The sequence below is a fragment of the Bubalus kerabau genome, chromosome 9 (genome assembly GCF_029407905.1).
Source record: "Bubalus kerabau isolate K-KA32 ecotype Philippines breed swamp buffalo chromosome 9, PCC_UOA_SB_1v2, whole genome shotgun sequence".
Classification (NCBI taxonomy): Eukaryota; Metazoa; Chordata; class Mammalia; order Artiodactyla; family Bovidae; genus Bubalus; species Bubalus kerabau.
In genome coordinates this window covers 51,681,957-51,694,843 of record NC_073632.1, presented here as the reverse complement: position 1 = coordinate 51,694,843, position 12,887 = coordinate 51,681,957, and the positions used below count along the sequence as shown (strand labels likewise).

General features: G+C 45.8%; 2 long non-coding RNA genes and 1 pseudogene across 2 annotated transcripts; 2 read left to right on the top strand and 1 right to left on the bottom strand.

The window, feature by feature from the left end:
- Positions 1–5,272: 5,272 nt before the first annotated feature.
- LOC129619864 (40S ribosomal protein S3a-like) lies at positions 5,273–5,886 on the bottom strand (annotated as a pseudogene).
- A 1,293-nt stretch (positions 5,887–7,179) lies between these two features.
- LOC129619866 (uncharacterized) lies at positions 7,180–8,814 on the top strand. The gene is made up of 3 exons (XR_008698192.1): positions 7,180–7,529; positions 7,967–8,012; positions 8,682–8,814. It is a non-coding gene; the product is annotated as an uncharacterized LOC129619866 (long non-coding RNA).
- A 394-nt stretch (positions 8,815–9,208) lies between these two features.
- Positions 9,209–12,481, top strand: LOC129619865 (uncharacterized). The gene is made up of 3 exons (XR_008698191.1): positions 9,209–9,365; positions 10,482–10,760; positions 12,282–12,481. It is a non-coding gene; the product is annotated as an uncharacterized LOC129619865 (long non-coding RNA).
- Positions 12,482–12,887: the final 406 nt, after the last annotated feature.

The following is a 12,887-nucleotide window of genomic DNA, read 5'->3' as shown; positions in this document are numbered from 1 at the left end:
ACTTGTATAATAATTCAAAATGGCCTCATTTGATCTCTTCTACTCATTATATCTAATAATTGATAAGTTCAGCATAGAATAAACAAAATACAACTACAAAGCCAGTTATTTTCTCAAGGAAGATATTTTCTAGTGCAGTTGTCAAAAGAATATCCTTATTCTAGCGTCTTAGTTGTCAGTGACAGAAACTCCATTCAAATTGGCTTGGGTGGAGAATTCCAGGGATGGCTTCAGGTACGGTGGGATTCCTATAAGCAAACAGTGTCACTGGCACCTGAGTTTCTCCATCGCAGCTTGGCCCAGGGCTCCTCTGTGGGTGTGACGGTGGCCACTTGGATTCAGGCTGACTTCTGGTGGAGCAGTCCTGCACATAAAGTCCCTTCCTTACTGATAACACAGGCAAAAACCCTGGGGCTGACCACGGCTGGCCCACTGACCCGCCTGGGATCACTGTGATAGGAGGGCATGTCACTCTTGTCTAGGTCTAGGTGACATGCTCACTCAAAGACCCAGGGCATGGGGGTGGCTTAACCCCATCACATACCACTGGGGTTAAGGATGTGGGAGAAGTGGTTCCCCAAAAGAGAACTGGGGCACTGTCTGCAAAAGAGGGAAGGATGTAAGGAAGTTGAAAGCAACAGGTCTCAGGAAGTCCCTGGCAGTCCAGGGGACTCTGCTCTCACTGCCGAGGGCCCAAGTTCAGCACCTGGTGGGAGAACTAAGATCCCACAAGCCACGCAGCGCAGCGCCTCCCTCCCCGCCCCCAACCCCCGCCCATCTCCAAAAAAGCAACAGATCTCTACTACCTCCTGTGTAGAAATTTAAAAGTCTACATTTTCCCATTCATAGTAACATAATATACTTCTAGATGCTATATCCATTCCCACTCATAAAACCCTGGCTGCGACCTCCAATACTATTGCTAAGGGACAACACCACCTGGAGGAACTTAAAAGCAAATGGGATTCGCCTACTAGTTCAAGGGTCTGCTCACATCCTGTTTATTCAGGATGCTTAAGGTCATGGACTTCAGGACCACACTCTAGAGTTGGGACAGGGAGCCAGTGCTGACAACAAGGCAGATAGCCTGCCAAGCCAACAAGCGCCTTCTTGCCAAAGAGAGCTGGCAAATAACATAGGCCTGGTGCATCTTGATTTTAATATAACATTGGATAAAAAGTTTTCCAGTTGGCTTCCGGATCATTTGGATTTTCATGAGGAATACAGGTAACTTTTGTGATCAAAAAGAAAACCCCCAAATCTACAGAACATAAAGATGAAGGCAAGTGGGTAGGATGAGAAGAAGACAGCTAGGGTGGTGTGGGGCCAGCTGAATCCCCCAGGTATGAGTCTGCACCCAGAGCATGTTCTTTACATGCTAATACTGAACGTTAAATTGGCAGTGGCTGAAAGATGTCCTCCTGTGGCTGAGCTCACGTAACCTGGACATCCCACATTCTCCTGCCCTTGCAGGCCACCCTGCCCGGAATAATCCATGTCAGAAAACCCAGCTGTGTCCCCAGTCCACCTCTTGTCTTCTGAGGACTCCCGAGGAGTATGTCCTGGTCCCCAGGTTCATCTGGTCATTTCTTATTGTCTCTCACTCTTGGTCAGCACCAGCTGCCTCTGTTCCCTCCAAGGACCCTCAAGGTTCTCCAAAACACAGTGAAGACAACAACAGCTTAACAGCATCGACTGAGAACTCTGGGCTAACACGAAGGAATTACAGAGCAGAAGAAGAAACTTCAAGTGGATATCAGCTGCCCCACATGGCACTGGCCTTCCTCATCATCACTACCTTTCCCAGCCTCCTCTCACTAAAGCCTCCTCCACCGCACATGACCAGGATAGATCATCTCTCCTGGAAGGTTGTCCCATAACATCTAGCCCTATACCTGGTATCTTTTTTAAAAAAGAAAATCATCATCAAAGTGTTCCTTCCAGAACAAAGGACAAATTGATTCCAAGAGCTACTTTCCTTCTTTCCTAGAATGCAAAAGTCATTCACAAAACCCAAATGAAAATGTCTTTGTTTCAGCCATTTCAGGGTCCAGACTCAACCTTCAATAACAGGAAAACAATGGCAAATTTGAAAATAGAAGTTTTGGTCCCTGCCATGTTGGGTTTAAGACCAAGAAAGCACACTTGTCAAATCTGTGGAGAGCCAAACATGGAAAGGACTGCCTCTGTTCCAGAGGACAGAATAAAGATCTTGACAGATCATAATGAACCAAGTAAAAGACGACACACCATGTCTCCAAGCTGAAGAGATGAATGGCTTGAGTAGAGACTGGGATAGACTGGGTTAGTTTCAGCTTGAGTCGCTAAGTTGTGTCTGACTCTTAGCAATCCCATGGACTGTAGCCCTCCAGGGTCATCTGTCCATGGGGTTTCCTGGGCAAGAATACTGGATTGGGTTGCCATTTCCTTCTCCAGGGGATCTTCCTGACCCAGGGATCAAACCTGCATCTCCTGCATTGGTAGGCAAATTCTTTACCACTGAGTCACCGGTGAAGCCTGCCAGTGAAGCCCAACTTCAGTTTGGGACGGAAAAAAGAACCATGGGGCGTAAGTGATGACAGGTTAGCATACGCCAACCATGTGGTCTATTACTAATAAATGACACTAGCAAAAGACTGCTGTTGTGGCAGAGGGAACAGGTGTGATCAGATCAGACCACATCTGAGGTGCATCAGTATTTGTCCAAAGGAGGGTGCTCAGCAGATGAGGGTTTATAGATCCTGTCACGCAAGGTCTCAGGGTGCTTAACCTGGAGCAGAGAACTTGCGTTGAGGGGAAGGGGTGACACATGGGAGTTATGTCAGATCTTTAAAGGACGTAAAACTTGCTCTGTGTTGACCCAGTTGAGTGCAGTTAGAAGCAGCTGCTGAAAAGTTACAGGGATGAAGGCTTTCGCTCAAGGGCTCAATATTAAGAACTTGCTTATACTTAGAGGGGCTGCTTGGATCCCATGGCTGGAGGCAGAGACTGCATGATCCCCCTGGAGGTTGCCTTAGTGGGACTTCTGCCTGCACGGGAGGTGGCACAGATGACCTCAAAGTCTCTTCCAACACCAGAAGAATAACCCCGAGAGGAAGAAAGACAAGGCGGCGTGCTCCAGGTCCTCTCAGGTCATGCACAGGAAGCACAGTGCTAGGGCAGAGATGCTTCTGGGGAACTATGAAACTTGAAATTTTTTTCTCACATTCAAAAAAAAATAAATTTTTAGGGCCCACAGAAATCAATTAAATTTGGTCTAAAAGAGGAAAAAATGTTGAAGAATTTAAAGTTACATTTTAAATATTTTAATATTGATATTATTATCATGGGAGGGGCTGACAAAGGCCCCAGTGCCCAGGGCCCTCGAACATCACAATGTGGCCTGGGCCTCTGGTATGAGGCCCTAGCTCCCTCCAGGGGTCCCCTTTTGGCACAGGCCTCTCCAGCTGTATGTTGTTACTTACAGCCCAACTCCTGACCTGCCCACCATTCTGTGGATCTGGGGATGATCTCTGCTGTTTAAACAAAGAAGGACATTCTCCGTGTCAGAGGCAACCACTTGGTCCCAGAAAACTAAAAGAAAACAGAAGATGGGTCTTAACCACACACATCTTTCCTTCTCTTCCTCCAAAACACTGGACAACAACCAGCTGCCAAATGTAGTGTTGATGAATTGGGAACACAGAGCTGTGTTAAGGCCTCTCCCTGGCCCACCTCTACTGTCCAGGCAGGAGGAAGTTGGGGGCTTAGCACTGGTCCTATGGACTTGCTTCCCCACCAGAAGGGACTCCATGATATCACACGCCCTGAGGCACACATATGTTCTCATTTTGCTGCACTGAGAATATTGGAAATGATGGTCCCAGGCTGCAGGACTGGACTGGAGTAAAGTGATGTCTGAATAATCTGTGTGGAACTAGCACAGAAAAAAAATGCTGTGCACTTATCTACCTTCCCCTGCCCTGTAGCATTTTCCTCTATACAAATGTATGTCTTTCCCAGTGCTCTGTAATTGTCGTTTTTTAAAACTGTGGTAAAATACACATAATATTTAACAACAAAAGTCCATATGGTCAAAGCTAGGGTTTTTCCAGTAGTCATGTATAGATATGAGAGTTGGACCATAAAGAAGGCTGAGCGCCAAAGAATGGATGCTTTGGAACTGTGGTGTTGGAATAGTCCCATGGACTGCAAGGTGATCAAACCAGTCAATCCCAAAGGAAATCAACTCTAAATATTCATTGGAAGGACTGATGCCAAAGCTGAAGCTCCAATACTTGGGTCACCTGATGTGAAGAGCTGACTCACTGGAAAATACCCTGATGCTGGGAAAGATGGAGGGCAGGAGGAGATGGTTTGATGGCATCACCAACTCAATGGACATGAGTTTGAGCAAACTCTGGCAGACGGTGAAGGACAGGGAAGCCTGGCATGCTGCAGTCCACGGGGTGACGAAGAGTTGGACATGACTGAGCCACTGAGCAATTTATCATCTGAACATTTGTTAAGTGTACAATTCAGTGGTACTAAAAGTATTTATAATGTGGTGTAACCACCATGCTATCTACAACCAAACCTTTTCATCATCCCCAACAAACATTCTGGATATTATTCTGTATCCATCAAATAATAACTTCCTCTTCCCCATTTTCCCAGCCCTTGGTAACCACCATTCTATTTTCTGTCTATGAACTTACCCATGCCAGTTATCTTGTATAAATGGCATCATACAATTTTTATCCTTCTGTGTCTGACTCACTTCACTAAGCATACCATTTTCAGGGTTCATCCACATGTAGCATGTGTCAGAATTTCATGCCTTCTCATGGCTGAATAATATTCCATTCTCCAGATGTACCATATCTCTTAATCCATTCATCTGTTCATGGACACTGGGGTTGTTCCCACTTTTTGGCTATTGTGGGTAATGATGCTGTGTGTACGGGTGTGCAGGTATCTGTTCCAGTCCCTGCTCTCAATTCTGTGGGACATATGCCAGGAATAGAATTGCTGGGCCACATGGTGGTTCCACGTCCAACCTTGTAAGAAACGTCAGTTTGTCATTGTGGTTTTGTTTTTCACAAGATCTTTTATCTGTCATCATTAAAGGACTGCATTTTAAACCTTCTTGGACTTGTTCAACTTTGGCACCTGTCTCATGCCCAGTCACTTTTCCAGAACTACTACCTTCCCCATGTAACTGCATGAGTTTTCCCCAATTCACACTTGGGATTCTTCAGCATTTTTACTTTTCTAAAGAAGACATCATGGAGTAAATAGACTGGCAAGTCTTTTCTATGTCTTTTCCAGTGCTGTTTGGAATCAGTTTACTGACCACTTCTCTGAAGTCATTTGCACCTCTCAGGTCGTGACTTCCGTCACCTTCGTGTGCGTGTGATACACCTACTGGTGGTGCGGGGCATAAGTGGTCTCCAAATCTGACTGTTGCACTTTCTAGTAAAGCCTACACAGAACAGATGAAGCAAGTAACCGTTGGTAGGTAGCCTTGACATCAATGTGAGCTTCAGTCACGGTCTGACGTTTTTTGACCACGGAGCACATTTTGTCATGGGTAAGATCCATGTCACGGAAATTAATCAGGCAGTTTTCTTTCCCTGAACATCCTCAGTAATTGGCTTGAATTTCCTAATGCAACTTCATCATTCTGCAGCTCAGCAAGACTCACTTCAAAAATATAACCCTTGAGGCCATCAGATGTGATTTTAATTGAGTTCCAGTGGCCAGTGTTTTCCCAGTATTTATTATATTGAACATAGCTGGTGCTTTCACATCATACCAATCTTTCTTAGAAAATGGGTCAACCATTTTCTTCTTGGCTCCCTTTTTGCCTCCTTTCGTATGGTGCTTGTTCTTGACAACTGCCATGGTGCCCCTAAGAGAGCCAAAAGGGTGGAAGTACAACTCAAGTGGGAACTTAGGCCCTGTAATCATGTTTTGATGGGAATGCTCACAGGTAGGTAGCTTTTTTGGGTAGAGATGATTGGGACATTTGACCTGGGAATAGAGATGAATAATTGCTTTGGCATCCAGGACAAAGGACCCAAGAAAAGCCTGGCTATACCTTAGGCACTCTCTGGGCCACAGTGCTGACAGGCCACCCCAGATACTTTCCTTGTCAGGGTAGTTGTCACATGGATAGAAACTGGAAAACCATTTGACAAATGGAATTACTCACCATTGTCCCACGATCAGGCAAGCACAATACCACTGGCCATTACCCAGAACAGAGAAATGGCCTCCTTAGAATTTTGCATAAGGGCATTCATTTATATATTTATATATATATATTTTTTTTTTAATTATAAAATATATGAACATAAAAAGAGTAGATAAGCACATATTAAATCATAACAAAATTATTGCCATCACATCTACCACTCAGCTTAACAAATAACATTACTGACATGTCTGAAGTTCTGCGTTTATCTGTTCCCAAGCACATTTTCATTCACCACCTCACAGGTGACCTGAATTTAGTCTATAGCTTTCTTTTCTTTCTTTCTTTATAGTTTACCATACATACATAGAAGACTACATTATAATACATTGTCCAATTTTGCATGTTTCTGAACCTCACATAAGTAAAAACATCTGGATTTATTTTTCTGTGACTTGCTTTTTTCATGCATCATTATACTTTCAAGACTCTTCCATATTGAAATGTGTAGCTGTAGCTCATTAATTTTCACCGCTGTGTTGTGGGCTCCATTTTATGCCCATCCTTAATGTATTTATCTATTCAACTGGAGATGGGCTGTTTTGGTTATTTCCTAAGAGCTCATTCTAATCAGGTTTTTTATGCTCACAGTAATTAGCACTAAAAGATTTTAATTGTCTTCTACATGTGTAGGTTTTCCTCTAGATTGTTTAAGTATGAGGGAAACAGGTACAATGGCTCTTTTTTGTTGTTTCTGGATTAATAAATGTTGAGTGGTCCTACCCCGTCACCCCACACTTTTTCTGAGCACTGGCTCTCTCTGAACCAGCAGCCATATTTATAACCACGACCCCATCTTCCCATCAGAGCTGATTGGGCCAAAGGTAGATACTTCTCTCAAGCTGGGCCAATCAGATGCTCCTTCTTCTGTTACCAGAAGAGAGTGGTCTTTGTTTCTTTGCTGGTTAGCCCTGTGAAAGTGGAAATCTGGGAGCCTGGATCAGCTCTGCTTTCCCCTGCATATGGAGGGGAAGGGGTAGGACAAGGGGAAGGGTTAAGGTATGGATGAGAGGACTGAAGAGGATGGACAGTTTTTTAAGGGGAGACTATGAGGTGGATGGAGAGACCTAAAGCCTCCCAGGCCTCAGCCTCAGCACTTTGCAGAGACGTGGCCCTTGGGTCCCTTGAGGTCCCCTGCTGCATCTTTACAATAAATTGATCTTTTTGACTTAAATTAGTTTCAGTTGTTTTCTATTACTTGTAATCAAAGACCTCTACTTTTCTATTCAATTTGCTTCTTCCTAGCCATTCAAAGGAACGGCAGGGCTGTCACGGACCCCTATTAACCTGAGTGAGTTAAATTCTTTCCCCGTCTAATAAGAGATAGGAAATTCTCCACTTCCAGAGTCAGTCAGCTTCAGGGAGCTAAACAATGGAGTGGACAGTTAGCTGCTTGCTAGTTTTATGTCAACAAGGTATAAAGTAGCTATGATAGTTTTATCTCGAGTTATTTTGACCAGCTCTTAGAAATGACTGAAGAATCTTGCTCTTAACTTCCTAAAAACAGGTGCTTGATAAACATACCCCACCCTTCCCCCATTATCCTCAGGTGCTCAAGAGGGTAACCTCGAATAAATGAAATTCTACAGATAATCCCCAAACCTTATCTAAACTCTTATCTTGGCCAAAAGCTTCCTCTTCTGCCTTTTAGCAGAGCTGTTGACAAGAAGCAAATGGACTGTGACAAGCTGGGTTTTTTATCTTTTTATTTCCCTCGAACGCCTTCAGTGGAGCTGCTGAAGAACAATGACGAGGACGAAGAGACGGGTGGCAGGTGGGCAAAGAGAAGAAACAAAGCCTGGATGGTTTGAGCACTGGCAAGCCCAGGAGTTGTCTTAAATGGGCTGGGGGGAACACAAATCACTGAGGAGGAGGAAGAGAAGTGGCAGGAAGGGGAGCAGGCTTATGTGCAGGGGAGGGGGACTCCACTCTATGTTTCACAAAACACCTTTCCCAAGTTGGCACAGTTGCACTTACAAGAAAATGCACTCCCAGCAGAGTCTTCAGTGAGATTTTGAAGATGTGGGCCTCTCTGAATGGAAGGGAAGCTCACTTGCCTCCCAAGCTTGGTTTTGCTTAAAATCTTCTATCTTCTTCTGTAAATCTTCTTTTAGGTACAGCCCCTAAAAAGGCACCATAGTTTTCACTCTAGCCTCTGCCACGTGGTGAAGCCAAGGGCGCACACCCCCCGTCTCACTCTAGAGGTAGCCATTAGGCTTTGATGTGTAATTTGAGGCAAGCGATCTTCTGCCGCCCCTTTCTTTTTTCACTGAAAACCACTGTACGGCCACAAAGCTCAAGTTCAGAGAGGGGAGGATGACTCCTCAGCAGCGCCATCTTAGAACCGAGGGGAAGAGACTGTCACTTAAACCTCAGCCCATTGAAACAGATCAGCCTTTGCTGTGATGTTTCAACTGTAACATTTCAAACTTGCTCTCGGCAGCTGTTAGGTACTCCTTGCTGAGACCTTGAATTTGGAGGGCACTACCAGCACAGAAGCTCACCAGCAGAGGAGGACAATGGCGTTTCATTATTCATGGAAACATGCTGCTTGTGTGCTTTGGTCTGAGCTTTTCATGAACAGAAAATGTTCTGAACTTATTTTCCTTTTTGTGAAATCCTGACACAGCATTTCTGGTTTCAAAGGAAGCTGTATAAAAAAGACCAATAGAAAACCCCACAAAAAGGGACCACCTTAAAATCAAGTTTACTGGCTAAATGGGATTAAACTAGAGTTGAGTTTTTAAAAAGAATAAACCAGGGGAAAAAAAAAAAAACACAAGTCTTTGCTGCATGGTGCCCACTTCTATCTAAACAGCTCTGAAGTCCAGATGCACGCTGTCACTGGAGCATCTCTGGAGAGAGCGTGGGAAGTTAAAAGTCAGTGTTTTTGATTAATTAATAATCATCCTCAGCTGTGTTGGCAAATGATAAAAACAAATTGTCTGCCTTTAAAGTAAGGGTGGAAGATGTGTGCTTACCCAGAACCGAGGGGGAAGGAGGAAGAGCCCTGTTGGCCTAGTCGGCCCTTGGCTGGTCTGGTGGTGGCTGAACAAAAGCGATGCTGTGTGTCTCTTAGCCGGTGTGCTCATGAAAACAATCACAGCTCGGGTGGTCAGTCAGGGAGGTGAGTGAAGGAAGCCAGTGTCTAAGGGCTACCCAGTTGTCTTCTAGAACAACCCAACTGAGCATTTGCAGGAATAACTATTTCTCCATGTTTGTCATTGTGGGGTTCAAGTCAGCCGGCTCCAGCTGAAGTGTGTATGTGTGTGCCTGTGTGTGGTGTGTGTGGTGGGTGGATGTGTGGGTAAGGGTGGGGGTGTGTATGTACTGGGATGAGATGAAGTTTCAAGGTAGTTAGAGGAGAGATGAAAAGACCCTTCTCCTTTTAAATTTGCCACCTACAAGTTAAACAGTGACCCCACATCATTGTCTCTCAAAGGCTCTGTGGCTGCAGCTGGGTACCATCTTCCTCCCTCCTGAGTCTGTAGTTCTTCAGCCACACTTCTCTTACAGGACTTAACATTTGCCTCTTGGTAACACAGTCATATTTCCTCAAATGTCGTGATGTTTGTCTTTGGGGCAGAACCTGGGACAGATTATTGGCTACAGGAGACATACAACACATCTTAAATACTGGAATGAGTGGAGGAAGGTGGGACTGATGGATGGACATGGGATGCTATGTTGATTTTGTGGCTCCACTGGTGGAATTTCTATCTTCTCCCACGACTAGGACATTCTCTCCTTCCTCTGTCCCAACTGCCAGCGTCACAATGCAGGCTCTGATTAACTTTTACCTCTTCTCCCACGGTCTGCAAACAATCCTCATTTCCTACCCGCCTCTACTTTAATCCATCCTACATACTCAGCCTTGATTTTACCCACCCCAGCCTCTAAACTTTCTATGGCCCCCAATTTCTCACCAAGTCTCCCAAACACACTACTGCCAATGATTCAAGAGGCTTCACACACCATGGACCCAGAGTACTGTTTCATTTCTAAACCACTATTTCTTTAAAAATTCACTCAATTTCCTGCTTTCATCCCTAAAGTAAAAACCCCACTCAGCTTTCAGGGTTCAGCTCCAATGTCACTTCCTCTAAGAAGTTTTTGATTTCACATACTGGATATAACTTCCCTTGTCTTGATCTACTTTGTATTATACTCTTTATGTGATTGTTCAGTTACTAGATTAGAAGCCCCCGAGGGCAGAAAGGCCAAGTTCATCTTTGTCTTGCAGCTGGCAGCAGAGTGCTGGAAACCAAGAGTCCCTCTTGTTGCTGAATTATATTCAGAGAGAACCAGGCGGCCAGGCTCTTCTGCTGGAAGTCTGCAATCTAAGACTGACAGTCAACAAAGTGTGGCTACAGCTGCTGACCTGAGATGCAGGTGCCAGGATAAATGTGGAGAATCCACAGCTCCAACACAACTCAGTATTCACTTATATTGGTTTTCTACAGCATCACAAAAATAACTACCAATTTACCTGCTTGGAACAATACCCATTTATGAGTTCACAGTTAAGTTCTATAAATCAGAAGGCTGGCACAGATGCCTGGGCTCTAGGCACAGGGTGACACCATGTTGAAATCAAGGTGTTGACCCTGCTGAGCTCTTGCCTGGAGGTTCTGGGGAAACAGGGCACTTTTAGCACTTTCTTGTTGGTGCTAGAATTTGGTCACAGGACTGAGGTCCCTGTTATGATTAAGTCAGGGCCACTGGGATAATAATCTCCCTTAAGGTCAGTGAAAGTGAAAGCTGCTCAGTCATGTCCAACTTTTTGCGACCCCATGGACTATACAGTCCATGGAATTCTGCAGGCCAGAATACTGGATTGGGTAGGCTTTCCCTTTTCCAGGGAATCTTCCCAACCCAGGGATTGAACCCAGGTCTCCTGCATTGCAGGCAGATTCTTTCTGCAGGCAGAAAGCCGTCAAGGAAGGAAACAAGACTGGAAACCCCAGGTCAGGGCTGCATTTCTGAGCCACTCTGTGTGGATAAGTTGCTGGCACAGCCAAGGCCAAGGGCACAGGGACCACCTGGTGGATGTGCTGGAGTGAGTGAGGAGGCCAACTGGGACGAGTACGTAAGATGCCAGCTGGAGCTAGACACCCCACAAGACAGCCAAGGGGAGGCGGGAGGGAGGCTGGGGAAGGCAGGGCCTATGGCTGTTGAGCAAACCTCAGGAGAACTGACGGCCTTAGGGCAGGAATCACAGAATGAGGGTCGCAAAGAATTCTTGCTATGGATGAAGCAGGAAACATCTTGAGAGCACAGAAGCAAAGCCAAATGCTGGCCCAGGAGGCCAAGAGTCTGTGTCCTGGGCCCAGTCTTCTGCTGACTCACCCCGTGGCAGTGGGTGTCTTACTTGCTCTTTCAATACCTTTGTTTCCTGATCTATAAAGTGGAGACTAACAACAGCCCTGTGCTGTTCACTCTTTAGTGCATAGAGATCACTTTCCTGGCACTGGCCCCCAGGAATGTGCCTTTCTCACTCCAGTGCTCTGTGTTGAGCCTCTGCTCATGAATTGAGTGCACAATTCTGTGCTGGGAGAGCACAGCACAGGTGTAGCTTGGCTGGATATAGCCACCCCTGGGTCAGGCCACCTCCAGACTGGGTCCTGAGCTCAAGGAGTTATTGTTGTGCAGTCTCTAAATCGTGTCTGACTCTTTTTTGACTCCATGGACTGTATCCCGCTAGGCTCCTCTGTCCATGGGATTTCACAGGCAAGAATCCTGGAGTGGGTTGCCATTGCCTTCTCAGGGGATCTTCCTGAGCTGGGGATTGAAGCCGCGTCACCTACACTGGCAGGTGGATTCTTTGCCACAGAGCCATCAGGGAAGCCAGAGGAGATCACTTCCAAATCCGGTTTAAATCAGATGACCAGTCTTCCTTAGGAGACTTGCTTTAAGCTGTGTAATCATCTCTTGTTAGATTCCTTTTAAGAGGACTTCTCCCCTTCTAGGGATTCCAGGGCAGAGAAGTCTGTATGAGTCTCAATTAAATCACCACTCTAAACTCTGTCATTCTCTTTGTCAGGTGAAGCCCAATGTCACTGTTGAAAATTCTGTCCAACTGTGAGGCTACCAAGAAGTCTTTGAAACGAGAGTCCAGCACCCTGCATGCCCCATAGATGCATTCCAGGTGGTAGGAGAGATGGCAGGGGGCATCCATGGGCAAAGTCCGTTCCTACAATGGGTGCAGATCAAGTCTTAAAACACTCAAGACAACAGCAGGCAGTCATTGACATGTTCTAGAATTTTCTGGCCCCCCAAAAAAGTGCTTTGAAAGAGCTAGGCTGCCTTTTCAAGGACTTTGAAAAGCAGGCAGAAGTTTGAACTGAGGAGAAACCCAAAGTGAAAGGGTTCGTCCATAGCTGCCACTTCCCAGGAGAAACCAGGACAAACCCCAGCAGAGGAGTGAGGCCGCTGAGGCTGCCTGACTACTCACCCATCGCCGGGAGCACGCAAACCCACAGGGTGGTGTGGGGGAGGGGGCGCTCCTGCCTGCTGGGTACATCAGGGGCTCCTTCAGTCCAGGGCAGGGAGATCCTCCTGTGATACACATGTCATGAGGTCTGAAGGTCTCCAATGCTGACAAGTGTCCCCTCAGGACTGGGTCTTCTTCATGTGGGGTTCCGGTCAA